Here is a 17,524-nt window from a genome sequence, read left to right on the forward strand (position 1 = left end):
CGGTGGGATTGTAACACCCTTACCAGGTCACATCCCTGATCAAATGTACAGGGAGTTTCCCCTGGGGTGTGGCCTACACTACCTTTTATCTCTCGAGAGACAAAAGAAAAGGGAAGCAAGCAGAGAATTGGGGACCTCATACCATCAAGAAGGCAGCACTGGGAGCAGAGCGCGGCCTTTGAACCTGGGGTTCTTGCGCCTGAGAAGCTCCTAGTCTGGGGAAGATTGTCAAGAAGGCCAACAGAGACAGAAAGCCTTCCACTGGAGCTGATGCCCTGAATTTGGACTTTTAGCCTACTTTACTGTGAAGAAATGAATTTCTCTGTGTTAAAGCCATCCACTTGTGGTATTTCTGTTATAGTAGCACTAGATGACTAAGACAGAATTAATGATGGATCTTTTTTGCTAAACAGAACATTTCAAAAGTATAAGACACTTAATGATACCCCTAAACCTATTTTTAAAAATCTCAGTTTGAAGAATGCTAAATATCTGACTATTTTAAGAAAAACAAAAGGAAAAGAGATTAATTACAATCTGTAGCTTATTTCTGTTATTACTGAAATGTTTCTGATATGTATGGAGAGAAGACCTAGATCTCTTGTCGCTAATAACCAAAAATGTTATAGCATCATACAGGTATGTATATAAACCTCTGCTCTCTATATATTTATTTAAATAAACACTTGACCACACTTACAGTCTATAATGAATACAACATCTATAAGATTAAATAGCGTGATTACTATTACCTTTCTCATCCTCCATCAAATCATACATGTCTTATGTTCTACTCATTCAGTTTTAATAATATGAGGAAATAATAAACCACATTTCTAGTAAACATATTTGGCAGATTAACAGAAGTCATGTCTTGACTCCATAGTGAATTATTATTACACTTCTTCCTTTACAAAAGAGAAAGCAATAGTGATACTTTTCTGAACCACACACAGTAAAATTAGACACATTTACTGTGGTTTAGGTGAAAATTTACAGAGCGAATTAGTTTCCCAATTACGAATTCATGCACAGCTTGTTTCTTGACATTGGTTGCAAATCCCTGAATGTGTCAGCACTCTCGCCTCTTCCTTCTTTGGTTCCCATGTCCATTTGCCCAACTTTTTTGCCTCTACTGTCCTTCTGAACCTTGCTTTTGGGCAAATGCTGCCCTTTAGGTCTCAGTTGTTTGAGATGTACATTCCTCACTGGTGTTATTGTTCATTTTATAGGCCTGTCTATTGTATGGCTATAATGTGATCTCTGGGAGTGATTTCAGTCCCAAGTTTGAAGAGTATCTAAGGGCCATAGCCTCGGGAGTTCCACCAGTATCTATCAGACCAGTAAATCTGGTCTTATTTATGAGTTTGAATTTTGTTCTATATTTCTCTCTCACTCTGTCTATGACATAGTATTGTGGTCCTGGTCAGAGCTGTCGGTAGTGGTAGGCGGGCACTATGTAGTTCTTCTGGTCTCAGGCTAGTGGAGGCTGTGGTTCATATGCTGCATCAGTCCTTTGAACTAATTGTTTCCCTGAGTCTGATTTTCTTCACTCTTCTTTGCTCTGGGATGGGACGAGATCAATTGTTGTATCTTAGATAACTGCTCACAAGCTTTTAAGATCCCCGTTGCTAGTTACCACGTAGGGTGTAGAACATTATCTATATGGATTATTATATGCCAGCTGACGTAGATGTCCCCCAAAACTATGGTCCTTAGTCCTCAAGCCCAGTATGTCAGTCCCAGGACTTGTATGATTATGGCTACGAAGTTTTCATGACTGTGTACCCTGTGCTCACAATTGCACACATAGGTATATTTGCAGCATGTGCACACATATATGTACCTGGGTGTACTTCCATATGCCCTTCCACCCTGTTCAACTTACGTATCTACCCCTACATTATTGTTTTTTATTACTGTTGTCACAGGATTATATATATATTTATATTTACCATTATTTGGAGCCCTGGTGTGCAGTGGTTAAGAGTTCGGTGACTAACCAAAAGATTGGCAGCTTGAATCCATAAGCTGCTCCTTGAAAACCAAGTGGGGCAGTTCTTCTCTGTCCTATACAGTTGTTATGAGTCAGAATCGACTCGACGGTAATGGGTTTTTTGTTGTCGCCTATTAGTCTTGTATACCTTGCAGTGTCTTCCTTTACCTTGATTATGTTGTGTTGACTTCCCCATATCATGTATTATCTCTCTTTTCACTAAAGTTAGTATGTGTCTATTAGCTGGTTAGTGGTTCTCCCGACCTTACCCTCCCATCCTGGTAACTATCAAAGAATGTTTCTGTCTGTGTTAATATGTACAGATTTATGTCAAAGGACAAGAAAGCAGATGTTCACTCTGATCCTTAAAATTGTTCAGCACAAAACCTTCTCTTTTTACCAGAAATTGCACTTTGTTTATAATAAACTAGGAATAGCTACCATTAACAGAATAAACTAATACTCTGTAAATTTCATTTCCTTTTTGTTCTGAGTTAATTACTACAGGATATAAAATCATATATACAAAGTATATGTATATTCCTAATGTTGAAATTTAAGATACAGAGATAGATTATATTTATTTTTATTTTCATTTATAAAATGTCTTCTTTATTTAGACAAACTAACTTACAAAAGTGAATCTACACATATGTAAGAAACCGATACTGGCATGTAAAATACAACATCTAACAGAGCCTATTAATCTTATTTGGATATAATATTCATATTAAATTTAAAATTTTATTTTTAATCTGACTATTTTGAAAATATATTTACCTTCATCTCATTGTCAATATAGGTAGGAGGGAAAGAGTAATTAAAGAAAAGCTGACATGTTTTTAGTAAAAAAATAGTTATTTTATTTTTTAAATTTGTATTTATTTATGTTTTCAGGTACATACTTTTTGAGTATATTTCTCCAGTAACTGTAAGTGATCCATGTGTCTTTGGAAGTAACAAAGTCTAGACAGAGGAAATAAAACAGCGTAGAACACAGCGAGACAATCCATAGTTTTTGATGAGAAAAAAAAGTGAGAGATATTTTACAATGTACTCATTAGATAACCTACAGCTTAACTGATTTATAAGTTTCTAAAGTTATATATTGATATTACTGCCTCAAAAAATGTAATTGAAAGATCCAGCCTACTTAAAGCTTGATATTCTATTAAATATTTTTTTTTTCTAGAAGGAAATGGGCATAGAAATGTATTTTCAAAGATAAAAGCAGACAAGAAGCTGTTGTCCAACAATATGTGTCTTTATAAAATTTAACTGGGGTGTGCGTGTGTGCTTAATTCCAGGGCATAGCAGTTAAATAGTAGAAAGACTTCACACACACTGATTCAGTGCTTAATTTTTATTAGGAAAAAACTGTGTTCTGGCATGGTGTGAAAGCGTCTGCCCCTAGGACTAGCACCATGTGTTGAATTCATTATAGTCTTTTATAAGATCCCAGGAGAGCTTATTCATAGGTGTAGATTTGCTGCCAAGCACCCATAACTGTCTGTTTGGCCTTCAGAGTGAGCACAAAGACAAGAAATTATCCAGTGGAAATAATTCATAGCAGTGATTAAAAATAATAAGCATTACTCCCAGTCAGTGATGCTGGAGGTTTATAGTTTCTGACACTTGACTCCTGTTTTGTGGCAGCCCCAGGATTTATGTGTAATATCCTATGTCCTTCTAACATCTTACAGTACAGCCTGAGTTTTTCAGCTTCCAAGTAAGTAAGCTGAGGGATGCTGGCACCATAGATCTGCCTCTCTTATTGATTTTCCTATAAGTGTATTTAATTATTCAGTGAAGGATCCACTTAACAATCCCATCTATTTTTAACCAATTAAGTTCACATTAAAGATTTATCAATATCATTCTAATAATAGGAGCTGTTATGACATTTAGCCAGAAAGTACCCAGTACCAGGATTCTATATCCTATTATGGTTATAAAGATCTAAAATATGCTTTCAGACAAGTAATAAAAATACACATAGCTATCACCTTACATATAATGAATGGTTTAATTATTGAGATGGCATTTACTTATAATGTTATATGCCTTTCTGACATCTATATAAATATTTAATAAATTCATATTTCTTAGTCATCATTTTTCCTACAATATTAGATATCTTAAGATGTGGTACTGCAAGTCTTAGAAGTATGATCATAGACAAGTAAAGGAGGAAGTGTAATAATAATTCATGTGGAGTCAGAACATTATTTCTGTCCATCTGCCAAATATGTTTACTAAAAATGTGGGTTTATTATTTCCTCATGTTGTTATGTTTCCTTTATTGCTAGAGGAAATGCTAGGATTTAAAATAATTTGTTAGAAAAAGGCATTTTCGAATACCTGTTTTTCAAAGGTCACAGAATTTGTGAGTCAGAGGGCCATTTAAATCATTGTATTGCATACATCACATTTTATAAATAAATAAAGCCCATAGATCATAACCGGCTTGTCTGAAGTCATCTAACGTTAATAATGTGAGAGTTAATAATGTTACAACATGATGTCATACCATGTGCCTCTCAGACTAGGGTTATTTCTACTTACGTTTTATAGATCCAAACTTAGAATTTACCTTCCTGCTATGATGAACTCACATCTTGTTTTCTCTGAAGTCATATTTTATAATAAATAGTCATACATGCAGGATAAATTACAGTTGGTTCCTATTACTTATCTTTATTCCCAGAAGAAAAATTCAGCTTTAATTGCCTAATATTGACTTCCATTGTGTTTATGCCTTGTTGCTATTGTTAGCTGTGGTGGAGTTGACCCTGGCTCATGGCAAGCCCACAAGTTACAGAGTAGAACTGCTCCATAGCCCTGGGGGTGCAATGCTTAAGCACTGGGCTGCTAGAGCAAAAGTTGTGCTGTACAAACCCAGCAGGTGATCCAAGAGAGAAAAGACCTGTCCATCTCTTCCTGTAAAGACTTATAAAAAAAAAAAAAAAAAAAACCAGGAAAAACTATGGGGCACTTCTACTCTGTCCTATAGGGTCCCTATGAGTCAGAATTGACTCTAGGGCAAACAACAAAAAATCATTATGGAAGCAGATTGCCAGGCCTTTCTTCTGAGGAGCCACTATGTGAGTTCAAACCACCAACCTTATAAGTTGACAGCTGATCGCAAACCACTCATACTACCCAGGCTTCTGTTTATGCTTTAGCTCTGCCATATATTTAAATTTAAATCTTCTTAAAAAAACAGTATTTAAGTTTTTTTTTCTTTTTCTAACACATTTGTATCTAGTGTTTCTCTATTGATGTATTATTCTTCCTAGCACCTTCTCACTTTGCTGCATAGTTAGACATAATGTTCATTTGGAGTCAATGGATAGCGCCAAAAACATAATAAAACAAAAATTAAAAAAATATATACTAGTTCTCAACAACTATGAGGGCAAAATTGATGATGCAATTAACTTTATTTTTATTGTTATGTACTGGAATTACTAAAGTAACACATGCTTTCATAAACTCTAAATTATATGTATATTTCCCTTTAAAATTCAGACCCTCAAACGCTTCTTCCACAAATCGTATTCTCTTGTCCATGGTTACTTCTTCTAGCAGCTTGATGTTTTTACCATTTCAAAAGTAATTTTTTATATTATACTTGTAAGCTTTATATTCATATAGTATTGCTATATACTATATAGAGACATACATTTCTCTTTTACATAAAATACACACACACTCCCACACACATTTATAAACATTTATATACACATACATATATAACGTGTCTGTAGCTATATAGTTTTAGAACATATTCTTAAAAATATAACAATATGTAATTGATACTAGTGTTGAGTTTCCTAGAAGCAGAGCCTGAGAGAGAGATTTAAGTGCACGAAATTTATTGAAGAAATGGTTTCAGGAGCAGAGTTGCCAGACTCAGCAAATAAATATATGGTACACCCAGTGACATTTTAATTTCAGATAAATAATGAGTAGTTATTTGAAATATTTTATATGTACTTATACTAAATTGGATACCCTGATGGCATAGTGGTTAAGAGTTCAGCTGCTAACCAAAAGGTAGGCAGTTCGAATCCACTAGGTGCTCCTTGGAAACCCTATGGGGCAGTTCTACTCTGTCCTATTGGGTCGCTGTAAGTCAGAATGGACTTGCCGGAAATGGGTTTGTTTTGGGTTAGTACTAAACTAATATTTGTTCTTCTTGAAATTCTAATTTATCTTGGAATTCTTTATCTGGCAACTCTACTCAAGAGAAAAGGTGTAAACAAAGAGGATAGAACAGGTGACAAAGTTGAACAAAACTTGGCTTAGTTTAGTATCTGACTCTGTGGGAGCTCTAGAGCATAAATTACACTACAAAGATGGCCCTGTCTTGGAGCTTACTTTTTGTACCAGCATCAATCAATCCTTGGCTTCAGGTTGTAAGGGTTGGGGGATGGGAACATCCACATCTGGATAAACAACTCCCTTTCAACCAAGGGCAAGTCTCCATAAAAGGTGTGAGCTTTGAGCAGTTAATTGTTAATAATCAAATTAAATACAGACACTTTTATGTGCAAATGCAAATAAATTTAAAAACATCTTCCTTGCAGTGGAAATATCTTGATTTATCTTATCAAAGGTATGGAAGGATATAAATTATCAGCGTAAGAATTTCTTCTTCTTATAGCAGGCATCCAGGGTATGTTGCAATCAAAAGGAGAATTTAGGCTGCTTCCTATTTTCTATAGTATCATCTCCTTCCCTGCTAGCATTTTTTTAATATATATTTTTTAGTGGTAACTGAGACACTTGCGTTAATTTTTCATCCTCTGCTTATTATTTCGTCATCTCTTTCCAATGTTTATAGTCTCTACAGTCAGTTGTAATTTGTAATTTTTAAAGACTACATAAAAGTTCTAACCTGAGAAACCAATTACATTACAGTATCTACGGGGTTGTTCTATTAATACTAATGAGGAAGTTTCATTCCCACGCTTATATAACAATGATAATTTCAGAGATATTGCAGCCCTACCAGAATATGATAAATACACAGTTTTTCTATCCCAGATGAGACCAGTGTGGGCAGAGAGGGCAAAAGAGTTGGCTTCTAAGGGGCTAAAAGCACGTCAGAAAAATAGTTCCCAACACAGGAAAGATTGGGTTCAGAAAATCTAAAAGGGGAAGACCAATTAAATTACGTGATAAGGAAAAATGAGTTTAAAATGCTGGGGATGGGGTGGGGACAGGTAATAATGTCAAACACAAGCTAGGATTGAATTTTTGTGTTTATGGAATCTGTTTGGTATTTAGTGGATACGAGGTACAGAATTGACAGCAGGTTAGAAACAAATAAGAAAGGATCAGAGTGATTATTGGGGAGGTTACAAGCCGCTGGGTCTTGCCAGTATTATATTTCTGTTTGTTTTCAGGACACTCTAAAGAGCCAGGAAATCAGGGGATGCTACCTAATCCACATATAAATTATTATAAAATGGTCATTATTTTATGGAATGCAATATTATTCAGCATACTTCTCATTGAAATCATCTTTATATATCATCCAAACAGATCAATTTGCCAATCTTTTAAATAATTTAATAATACAGGTTTATTATAAAATGGTCATATGTTTCTTCATGGGAATTTGAAAAATGATGGGCAGGAGAATTTCACCTTTAGTTAGTCATGCCAAGACAAGAGTTGTTAACCTGGTTTTATCCCCCTTTTTGTCTTCTTGCTGTGTATATAATTTTTTACATAATTATTATCAAATGGTTTCTATAAAGTTAAATATGCTGATAAAAATATCTGTTCTTGATTTGAATAAATATTTGCTTGTCATAAGTAATTTAAAAAATGTGAAACGTGATTAAAAAAAATCCAGAATCTCACTACACAGAAAGAGCTGTTGATATTTTAGTGTTTCTAGACTGCACGTTAGTATTCAGCATTTAAAAAACAAATATTAATGATTCCAGTAATTCATTATAAACTCCATTGATATAAAAATACTACTAATTTTTACCATTAAACCAATAAATAATATGATGATCTCAGCATGTTTAAAAGCGGATACTATATTTTAAATGAATTATATCTAAACAGAACAATTTTAATATTCTAGCTATTTTTACGGGTACGAATCATTGGTGGTGGTGGAGGTGGATTTTGACTCACAGCAGCCCCATGTACGCAGAGTAGAACTGCTCCATAGGGTTTTGCGGAAGCAAGGCACTAGGCCTGCCTTCCGAGGCAGCTCTCTGTGGATTCGAACTACCCCCCTTTCAGCCAGTTGTTGAGCTTGAGCGCTTAGCTGTTTACACCACCAAGGGACTCCATAGTTAAACAGCCCTTAGTGTTCGTGGGAGAGGTCATCAACTAATCGAAAGAACTCATCAGAATTGTGAAGGGAATGTTAGGTGCCGTTAAGTCAATTTCCACTCACAGATACCCCATGTGACACAGCAGAACTGTCCCATTGGGTTTCTCAGGCTATAATCTTTATGGGAGCAGATCACCAGGTCTTTCTCCTATGGAGGCACTGGGTGGGTTCCAAATGTCAACCTTTTGGTTAGTAGCCAAGCACTAACCATTGTACCATCAGGTTTCCCTGTGAAGGGAATAGTGAGGCTAAAAATAACCATTTCCTGTCACAGGAAGAGTTTAGGAAGAAAAGAAACAATTAGGTGAGCCATGCACTGTATGTCTAGCCTTTGTTTCTGGGTCAAAGATTCTGTATGAAACAATTATAAAATCTGAATGAATTTTGACTTTGATATTCCAGATGATTAAGGAAAAACCACCACATTTTAAAATTGTTAGAAACTCAGAATATATTGCTGATTCCATAATTTTGTTTAATCTGCTAATGTATAAATCTAAGTACAGAGTTAGAATCACAGACTGTTATGTTAAATCGTCCACTTGAGATTGTTCTCATGAATAAGCTAATGAGGGATGGATGAAAGATGTAAAAAAAGCACAGATCAAGTTACAGTAATTCAAAGAAGTAATACTTATCTAAACTGAATTTGTAGCTGTTCTTTTAAAATTAATTAATGTGAGAGATTGACATTAGAACACTTACTCAAACACATAGAGAGAGAAACGAACACCACTAAGAATGCATTTCATAATGTTTTAAAATTTTCCCATTGGATTTATAGGACCTTATAATTTAAGAGCTAGAAGAAGTCTTTGAGATCATCCAGTTCAATGGCTTTTAAACAAGCCTCAGTGGAGCACAAAAAATTCACGGAAGATATGTCAGGGTGTGATGTTGAGACTCTCTGGGTAGCTCAGGATCCCCTGTTGCCACTTGAACCAGAGCATACCTACTTTATTTCCCAGGTACATTGGACATTTGCTTGGGATTTTATTAAGAAAGATAAAGATTTAGCTGCTTTAAAAATAAGACGAACACATGAAAAATGTTAAATTGGCAAATATTGTTATATATATGTATATAAATAAAAAAATAAGGTGAAAAAGTCTGATTCGGCTTGACACTAGTTTGTTTCACATGTGAGAAACTAGTTCTTCCAGCTCAAAGAGCACACACTGGCTAATTCAAGACTGAACCTAAAACCTAAATTGTCTAAAAATGCTATGATAATATTCTTCCCTCCATAATATACATGAAGTACACAGTCTGGTTTGTTGTACTGAAGAAATAAGCAGTTTGAATGTAACAAAAGATTAACATGCTTAAAGATTTCAAGTTGATTTTTAATTCCCAGAACAAATTTCTGTGGATGGGTGTTATGGATTGAATAACTAAAACCGAAACCCACTGCCGTCAAGTCGATTCTGACACATAGTGACCCTATAGGACAGAGTAAACTGCCCCATAGAGTTTCCAAGGAGCACCTGGCAGATTTGAACTGCCAACCCTTTGGTTAGCAGCCATAGCACTTAATCACTATGCCACCAGGGTTTCCATGGATTGAATAGTGCCCCCCCAAAATACATTTTATATATCCTAACCCCTATACCTGTGGAGACCTGGTGGTGCAGTCGCTAAGACCGGCCTTTTGAATTCACCAGTTGATCCTTGGAAACCCTAGGGAACAGTTCTAATCTGTCTTATAGGGTCAATATGAGTTGGAATTGACTCAATGGGAATCAGGTTTTTTTTTTTTTTTTTTTTTTGGTATATCTGTGGTTAGAATCGCATTTGGTTGTTGATTTTCTTTGTTATGTTAATGAGGCAGTATTAGTGTAGGGTGTGTCTTAAGTCAATCTCTTTTGAGATATAAAAGAGCAGATTAAGCAAGCAAGCACAAGCTGAGGGAGAGGTACTTGCCAAGTGATTGCCAAGGAACCCATGAAACAGAAGCTGAAACCAGACAAAGAACTTCCCCCAGAGCTGACAGAGAGAGAGAAAGCCTTCCCCTAGAGCTGGCACCCTGAATTCAGACTTCTAGCCTCCTAAACTCTGAGAAAATAAATTTCTGCTCTCTAACGCCACCTACTTATAGTGTTTTTATTATAGCAGCACTTATAGTGTTTTTATTATAGTAGCACTAGATAACTGAGACAATGGGTAAATCATAAACCTTGATAACACCCTATAAAGGTGAAAGAAATATGCTTCAATAATATTACTGGAAAACAAAATGCACCACCACTACCATTTAAAATATATAATCACTCAGCAGTCCAAAATGGTTCTTATTCTCTGAGTTAAGTTACTCTGCCTAAACTCCGTTTTATGAGGGAAGAACTAGATGATCTAAATAATCTTTTCCATCCTGTGTCATTTAGGATACTTTGCACTGTAAATGCCAATAAACTTTAAGTTAAACTTAGACTTAAACTGAGGAAACTTATTACCACATAATAGAAATTCCAGAGATATGGTAGAACCTGAAGTATGTCATGCATGACCCAAGGTCTCTCCATCTCTCAACCTGCTACTCTCAGGGTTGTCTACATTCTTGGCTGGTGATAAAATGGTTGAGGAAGTTCTAAGTGATATAATCAGTCACAGTAACGTCCATAGAAAGAAGCAATGTGATTTTTGTGGATTTCTGATTGATGGCAAAAATGTTTTTGTAGAAACAATCCAGCAGACTTGTCCTCATGTCTAATGGGTATTTTGTGCAAATCAGTGGCAATGAGTATTAATTAGTTGGGCCAAGTATGCCCACTCTTGCAACTAGAGATAAGTTCACTTTCCCATGAAGCATGTAGTTATATACACGGCCATGGACACCTGAATAAAATTGCGATTCTATAACTAAAGAAAGAGCAGGAATAGATGATGATAATGGAAACACCCGTGTCTACTACATGAAGTTAACAATCTATGACTGTATTTATAATCCTCAATTATGAATGGTAATGAGATCAGACAAAATAAAACTAATCTGAATTTGAACGGAGTTCCCAAATATCATTCTAGGCATTTCTACCCAAGCCTTCTCTAACTATTTCAACCATTATTAAAATCAGCTTAAAAATAACAATAGATTTGTATCAGTACTGCTAATCCAAATGCTTACAATGAGTTTACATATTTAGACATTGTGACGTTTAATAACATATCTATTAGAAAGAAAATTAAATGCTGAATCCAAGTAGCCAAATAATCTCAGGAAATTAGGTACAAAAAATGACAAAAGTTGCTACCATATACTGCACCTCTTCACTATCCATTTGGACTTGAAGCCTTGGCCCATCTCTGATATTATTACTACTTAAGCAGTGCTACAAGGAGACTCTTTGTAACACTGAGTGACAGATCAGAATAACCAAACACATAGCCCTGAAAATCAATCTAACACTGCCACAACCATCATGTAGAATAACCCCACTGAACTGACAGAATGACAGCAGCTAAGATATAAAATAAAAATATATATAAATAATGGTAAACGACTGTAATAGGAGAACTTTCTTGGACGCCAACTGAAATGACAACACTGACCATAAAAATCAGCACCATGGCAGTCTTTACTGAGTTTGATAATTCATTGGAAGAGTTACAGGTAAGTCATGGAGACAACATAACTACAGCAACAACTTCCTGAATGAATTATTTTATGCTTGTAATTTTTTGGTGATGTAATGTTTTTTCACTAATGGAATGCATGCTGAATTACTGAGTGTTGTTAATCTTTTGTTATGTAATATGGTTTTTTACTAATATTATGTGGTACAAGTATATATCAGTAAACTCTGAAGGGAAGCTAGGTGGAATGGAAAAATTGCTTTTTCTTATCAGTTTTTTTTTGAGTGGAACTTTCAAAAACATGGGGTAACACATAAAGGTATCATTGCATAATTGCCCTTACAAATGATTGGCTGATCACATCAGATCACATCATGGGGGATGATTACATCATAACATAACTGCCAAACTACATCTTTACCTAAATGCCAAACTAAATCATTACATGACTGCCTAACCATTGTGAATCATGGCCCAGCAAAGTGGACACACAGTCTGAACCATCACAACAAGAGAATACAAATACCATACCTACAAACCAATATGAGAATACACAAGGGGAGACACTGCATAATTCCAGCCTCCTGTAAAACTAAATCCCCAAAGGGAAGTGCTGTTGTGGGAACATTGCCACTGAAATAAATTACCTCTTACTGCAAAACAAGTACTTACAGCTCAGAAACCGGAAGATAGGTCCTTGACGATTGCGTAGAATGTACATGTTGTGCATCAAGGATGCTACAACATGTGATTACACTGTATTTCTCCTAAAAATAAGTTTTTCACATAAATATTAACTGCACCTATTCAAACACAAAGAAAACTATAAATGTCCTTACAAAGCTTATCTCACTGTTCAGAATTCCAAATGACCAGAAAATGTACGTGGCCCTTATTTGTACCTGTGTACATGAAGTACATCAAGGATGTGTGTCTACAGTGTTTTTGATCCGAAAGTAACTTATGCACTTGAATATTACGTAATGCAGAATACTGCATCCTCCCAATAACACAGAGGAGACAGTAAATATACTTTCAAGTCTTATCTCGCTGTACAGAAGGAAAAAGAGACACGTGTTATTCACAGTCACTCCTTCTGGCTGCAGCACCTCCTGCAATAACCTCTCAGCACAACATGGTGACGACAAACTTCCTTCTAGTTTATGCAGTTACAAAAGTCCCTGCCCCACCTATTAAAAATGTTACAAAAGCAAACCTATAAAACCCAGAGGCAGAAAATGTAAGTGGTACCTATATACACCAGTATACATGAAAGGGTAACAGAGAAGGACATAAATAAAGGATTTAAACAGAAATGAAGATATGCAAAGGGCAAAGTTCAGGAGGAGCCTCAGCACAGGGCCTCAGTGTCTAAAAGGAGACCTGCTTACATTTCAAAGGGGACCTGTTTACCCTTCCTGAAAAACAAGTGTTTATTCTTACTCATCAGGAAACCTTCACACAGAAAACTCAATGTTACTTGGTGGACTGGGCTACAGGTGACTCTTCTCAGCTCTCAAATGGGGTTTGGTCTTTACACTTTGCTGCCACTTTCTGAGTCTGCTTATTGACTTTGCCTCTTCTGGTCAGGTTGCAGCCTCTGCCTTTGTTGCCATCATACATTTACTTGCTCTGGGAGGGTCATAGTGCAGGACCTCAGTGTCCAAATATATGCTCCCCTCCTGGCTCTTCTCTTCATAGATCAGGAAGCCCATCTTAGTCTCCATGTTCTAGGATCTTTATTGGTCATCAGATAGGCACCCCAGGCACTCCAGTCTGTGTAAAGTTCAACTACTGGGTAAGGCTTTGGAACCAGGACAAAAAGGTCAAATTGCTTTTTTTTAGAAAAATAATTCCATACCTTGCAGTCATACTTATTAAATTCTTATTGTGTGGCACCAGCCAATATTCAAAGTGAACTATATAAAAGTTTATATCAAGCATAGAAGGCAAGTGCAGTTATTACCGACACCTTCATTTTATAGACAAAAAACAAACCTGAGTCATGAAAAGGATGGCGAATGTCTAAAGTCATACAAACAATAAGTAGCAGAGCTAGTGCCTTAGGCTGGGTTCTCTAGAGAAGCAAAACCAGTAAAGTGTATGAATATATATATATAGAGAGAGAGTAAATCAAGGAAACAGCTCATGCAAATACAGAGATTAGAACGTCCTAAGTCTGTGGATCAAGATAGAGGCCTCTCCCAATTCATGGACCTGCAGAAGCTGGGGAAACCAAGATCGGTAGGTTGGAGAGCAGGGCTACCACTCACAGGCTGTGAAGGTTGAGGAATCCCAAGGTTAGCAGGCAGACCACAAAGTTTCTCCTGATTCACGTAGTTGCAGGGGCTGGCAAACCCAAGCTCAGGGGTTGGGGAGAAAGACCCTTGCTCACAGGCTGTGAAGATCAATGAATTCCAACATCAACAGGTAAGCTGCTAGCTCGAGCCCCAAGAACCAGGGGTCAGACAAGAAGCAGCTGTTGGATCCAGAATAAACCAAAAACCTTGGCAAGGCAAGCAGGAAGGAAGTAGGTGGTAGAGGGCAGAGAGATGAAGGCTGAGTGGGTGGTGAGCCACCACAGGCCCCACCCCTGCCAGTGCCACTTAGCAGATTCCAACATGGGGGTGATCACATATCAACTTTCAACAGAGAAATGATCACAACATTACACAACTGCCAAAACACTGAGAATCATGGCCCAGCCAAGCTGACACACAATCTTAACCATCACAGCTAGTAATTCCATCCAAGCAGTATGGTAGCAGAGCCCACATTCTCTTCAATACTGTGCTTTCTTGCCTCTAATAGCAATGCACAGGAAAAGAAACACATAATTTGATATGAAGAACTGGCTTCACTTATTAGAAAAGAATTTATATACTGACTTAAGAAAGTATTGGGCAAAAATGAATCTTTGTTATTCAAGAAGAAATAAGGTGAATTAAAAAAATATTTTAGTGTATTATTTAAATAGTGATTTTTTTTTCTGTTTGTAGTATAGTATGTGCTTATTTATATCACTAAGTGAAATCTGTTAAAACTATATTGCTTCAATCCATTTCCAGTCTACATAATTCTTAGAGTATATGTAAAGGTAATTTGATATCATTTCATAAGAATAACACCAATATTACAAAATAAAATTTATAAACATTTTAAATCAAGGTCAATATTTTCTCCTAAAAATAATGTGAAATAATTTGCTTAGATATCAAATTGTAATAGACAAGTGTTCTTATTAAATTCGTGAATGATTGGATGAATAAATAAGTTTAACTGAATGGATCGGTAAAACATACTTCTATTGGTCCTAAAGTTTCCATTGTATCTATTGAAAAATGTGTTCTTTATAAACTGGATTCCAGAACACTTGTAGCTCATATAAGGTCACTGTAATCTAAAGTTCTAGGCAGCCTGTACTCAAAATCAAATATTAAGAACCATATAAATTCCATTCAAAAATTATAAGAGGTAAAAACAAATGATTGACAGTAGACTATTAAACAATGGATATTTGATACGGGCTTAAATCATGAAGGAAGAAGAAGAAATTACATCAGGGCAACCACATGGTTCTACCTACAAATCCATATGAAGATAGCCTGGAATGATATAAAGACAGTAAGTTATGGAAAACAAAATTAAAAAAAAAAACAACTAGTAAAAACTGCCATTGGAAATGTATTGTGCTTATGAGGAGGAGGTTGGCTTTCACTTGATATAGACTATTTTTGTCTGAATTGAGTTAGGGTACATCAACAAGGGACTATGAATATTCCAGACCACTGGTAAATTATGTGTGTGCAATTTGGAAAGTACCTTTGGTCACTGTTATGTGAAAATATAAAGACCTAAAAAAAAAAAAAAAGATAAAGCAAGGAATATTTGTGCAGTGATCATCTTTTTGTATTTGCATATATGTTAATGGAAACAGTGAGTAAACCTCCTAAAATTACTAATCTTTTTACAGAAGAGAATACCAAGAGACACCAAAATGACGCTGCAATGGAATACAATCAAAGACGTGAAACTACTCTAAGGGAAACTTTTAGGGACTAATTGAAAAAGCTCACTGCAAGATATTCAGTAAAGCCCTTTCCGTTCATTTGGCTAAAATAAATGTTCTGTTTCCCTCAATCGCTAAACTTTTCCAAATTAATTTGAATGTATGCTTTTTTTCTTCAAATGATATTTAGTCATTTTATATTGTTGCTGTAAATCACTGGTGAGGAGGCAAATTAAAATCTAGTTTGATTCAAATGAGGTTGGCTGCTTTGCCTGCCATTCCTTTTAGTCTTTTGATTATGCCTTAGAAACCTTTTATGTAAAAAAAAAAAGAAAAAAAAATTGTCACTGAATTTCTAGAATAATCAAGTGAGCATTAACAGCTTGATGTTGTTACCATTCTGGCTCATTTTTTTTTTTTTTCTCTAAGTTAATATCATGAAAATCTGAAGGAAAACTAAATAAATTCAAATAACAATCACCCTGGGAAAATGTTATTAGTGTGGTATTGCTAACCACGAACAAATGACTGCGATTAGTTACTTGAATTGTATTGTAAGGCCATTCTACCTTACTAAAATTTTATGATCTCAGATTTTGTGTTTCTTATATTAAAATAGTAAGACTCTTTGAATGAGTAAAAGTAGATACTTACTGATTGTTCACTTAATAAGGCACTTTGGTGTAAAAAAAAATCCTTCAGAGTTTAGACTCTTGTGACTCTGGAGTAATTATAGGTCCTTTAGGAAATAAAACTTCATTTCTATCTTAAGAGCTGCAAGGAGAAATCACTCTTTTAAAGCTAGTTGTGGAATTAATACCTGTACTAGTTTTTTTAAATACCCTTGAATTCTTCACTGCTAATATTCCTGCGTAAGATAGTCCAGATATACTAATGAATTTTAATTATAGTCTATAACTGCATGGAACCTTAATCGTTGATAATCTCCTTTAGTAGGTTTTGTCAAATTTTTATCTAATGACGTAGTTGAAATGAGACTTTTTAAAAACTGGTACATAGCATAGACACAGGAATTTATAGGCAAGAGCCTGAAAAAGTCCATTAGAACAAACAAAAAATTTATAGAATTCAAGATGCTTCTAGGCTTCCGTGAGTACATAAACAACATGAGAATGCTCTAAAATCTATATAATGCTCTACATGTATTTATTACCCATTTTAGCTAAACTTTTAAAAATAGAACTTGGACTGAACTAAAATTAAATAATGAAGGTATACAAATATTTAGAGAAAATTTTACAATTAAAAATAGATTATTATTTTAAAAGTAATTTTTCTTCTCTTATGTTACTCGTTCTCTTTTTTTTATATTACTTGATAGCTTCTCAAATTTGTTTTTGGAATTGAAACATTCCTTTGAATTAATAAGTTGGACAGAGAAGCAATTTTCATCAAACTTTTTAGGAAGAATTTTGTAATAGATGATAGAATTAGAAATTAAAGAATATTTCTAGAGACAAAAAATAATATGGTGAATTTTACTAACAATAAGCACAATGTCTAGTATTTTGCTTTAATTAATTAGCTTAACAACTTTCGTCACCAAAAATCCAGTATA

The 17,524-nt window shown here is 35.2% G+C and overlaps 1 protein-coding gene across 1 annotated transcript in view; it reads left to right on the forward strand.

The window, feature by feature from the left end:
• The window catches only part of ZNF804A (zinc finger protein 804A), a 299,120-nt gene that overhangs the window by 90,776 nt on the left and 190,820 nt on the right, over positions 1-17,524 (forward strand). The window lies entirely within an intron of this gene.

Source organism: Elephas maximus, chromosome 6 (assembly GCF_024166365.1).
Source record: "Elephas maximus indicus isolate mEleMax1 chromosome 6, mEleMax1 primary haplotype, whole genome shotgun sequence".
Classification (NCBI taxonomy): Eukaryota; Metazoa; Chordata; class Mammalia; order Proboscidea; family Elephantidae; genus Elephas; species Elephas maximus.